The sequence below is a fragment of the Coregonus lavaretus genome, assembly GCF_964263955.1.
Source record: "Coregonus lavaretus genome assembly, contig: HAP1_SCAFFOLD_1329, whole genome shotgun sequence".
NCBI lineage: Eukaryota > Metazoa > Chordata > Actinopteri > Salmoniformes > Salmonidae > Coregonus > Coregonus lavaretus.
Genome location: NW_028157694.1, coordinates 84833 through 87515, shown reverse-complemented (window position 1 = coordinate 87515; position 2683 = coordinate 84833). Strand labels below are relative to the sequence as shown.

The window sequence follows — 2683 nt, the reverse complement described above, 5'->3', positions numbered from 1 at the left end:
ATCTCATGATTTGAAGTGTGTGTGTGTGTTTACGCTTTTTGCTCACCTGTGAATACGCCACCTAGTGGTCAGTTTTGGAACATTAACACACTTTAAACACACTTTAGTCACGGACACACTTTAGTCATGTGACACACTTTAGTTACGTGACATATCCTGATTTTGTTTCGAGCACACTTTCCAACTATTCAAGATAGATTTACTTGAATACAAATAATACATGTCATCATAGTCAACTATAACTAAGCTTTGATAAAAGCGTCTGCTAAATGGCATATTATTTATTTATTATCATAAAATCCCCCTAAATCCCTCAAATAAAAACGTAATTAGCATCAATTAGCCAGATAAGCTAATGTTTGCAAATTAGCTGAAAGGAATGAAAAGGACTTTTGCCACATGGACAATTCAGAACTGAAGAAGTGCAAGAGAAATGAAGGTAATACATTTATTTTTCTTCATTTACAACTAAAGAGATAGTTATTATCTAAGCTGTTCTTACATTTAAGTGTTCTTGACCACAAATGTTACTTAGCACTATCATGTTTTTCCATTTAAAGCCAAAGTGATGATATTGGTTGTTCAGTTCAGATAATGTTATTTGTAGAGTTTACAGTACTATACTTTTATAACAGTATATATCTTTGAAGGTGTTAAGATTGCTTACTGTGCTTACTGTGAAAAGATTGCTATTGTGATTGCAGTTGCATAAGGTTTGCACTGATCGGTTAGCCTAATAAGCTAACCGGATACTGCATTAGTAAGAACATGAGCACGATATGAATAAAGGCAGACTAATACCATTTGATATATCCTTATTCGATTCAAATCAAGTATTAGTCTTTTCTGTATTTGTCTCGCTGACTTTTTGTCATCCAATGTAGATGTTTTCTAGTTGAGGAGCACATGGGCAATTGAAGAGCATATCAAAACGAAGAGCCAGACTTAGTCCTGAGGCTGAGGCTATTCATTTTATTATTTCTGGAAGTGACAAGCCTTGTTATAAAGTCAAATGGATCAATGACTATAAAGGTATGTTATACACACACGCTACACTTATTGGGTCATACCATATTGGGATGTCATTTGAAACACATTCAATTCTTACACAAGTGAAAAAATCACTGCGTACCGCTGCATTAGACACATACAGCTTTAACATCCAATTTCAGAAGTTATGTTGTGATTATTTTGCAAGCTGTTGGGGGATGGGGAAAAATATTCCAGATTTATGAACTACACCTCCCAACTTCTATTAGAATGTGTGATATTGGTGGTAATTTCCTTGGCCAGTCGGCAGACCGTTCGCGCTATGTGTGAAAGCCGGTAATGTGATTTAAATTCAACATTTTTTTTTTTACATTTGATCATAACAACCCCAACGATAAACGGAATGTAGAAGCATTTGGGTGATAAAAATGTACAATACATGTGAATGATGCGTATCAGCGCGTAGAACAAATACGGCACCATTCAAGTTAACAGAACAGCGAAAATGCACCGCCGAGTAGGCCTACCGACAGAGTGTTCACAACATGAGTGGGTGTGTGCGTAATCCCTGCCTGTTGTGATTTGGGATTTTTTGTGTACGCTGATGTCCTTAAATACAAAGTCTGCAATAAAGCGGTCTAAAGCGAGGAGTCAAAGGCAGACTCAGCGGTGCAAGTCACTGCAGGTCTAGTGGTGATAACTGCTGGAACCTGACCGGGGATCACATCTCTTTTTGCCCCGCTTTAACGCCATTGTTTCGGCGTTTCCGTTTTTAGCTGTAGATCTGTCATTAAATCCAACATAAAATACGTCTCCTCGTGATTTCATAGTTTTCAGACCAAATGTATTTTGAATGATGTCACCTTTTTGGGTCCTTACCAGTTTGCACCCCTGCAATGGATCTTTCCCCTAAATATTAAATCATACACATTGATAAGCAGGCTAAATGGGTCTGATCAACTGCAATTCATTAACCTAATTTGAACTGTATTACTTGATACTAAGTTCTTAACTTTGTTACATCAGGACGTGGTGTATTTGCCTCAGCACCAATTGAAAAGGGATCCTTTGTCCTCGAGTACCGTGGGGAGTTTATATCGCAATATGAATGGGACAAGAGGCAGGGGAAGTATACGGAAAAGCAAAATGCTTTCTTGTTTGATTTTGAATGGAACAATGGCTCATGGTGGTAAGTAAAACCCTATAAGACATCAGTTAATCTCTATATGTTTATATGTTTTGTGGAGAAAACGTAAATCTGTTTCCCTCTTCTATTTTAGCATAGATGCATCCTGCGAAGATGGTTCACTGGGGAGGCTGGTAAATGATGCCCACAGGTACCCAAATTGCAAAATGAAAAAGATGATAGTCCAATGTAAACCTCATCTTTGCTTGTTTGCTATTGAAAACATCCAAGCAGAGAGTGAAATAACCTATGATTATGGATAATCTCAGTGGCCATGGCGTGCTCTGGTAAGTAAATCTGCTTTGATATATTATAATGTATAGGATCTGTCAAAGAATTATAAAATATATAAATACATGTCCCTTCTTGCATGTATGTTGTCACCGCTTTATATATATATATACAGTTGAAGTCGGAAGTTTACATACACCTTAGCCAAATACATTTAAACTCAGTTTTTCACAATTCCTGACATTTAATCCAAGTAAAAATTCCCTGTTTTAGGTC

At 36.9% G+C, this 2683-nt stretch overlaps 1 long non-coding RNA gene across 1 annotated transcript; it reads left to right on the top strand.

Moving 5' to 3' along the window:
- Window positions 1–423: 423 nt before the first annotated feature.
- LOC311125058 lies at window positions 424–2327 on the top strand. Its single transcript, XR_014612829.1, has 3 exons — window positions 424–1032; window positions 2017–2179; window positions 2271–2327. It is a non-coding gene; the product is annotated as an uncharacterized lncRNA (long non-coding RNA).
- Window positions 2328–2683: the final 356 nt, after the last annotated feature.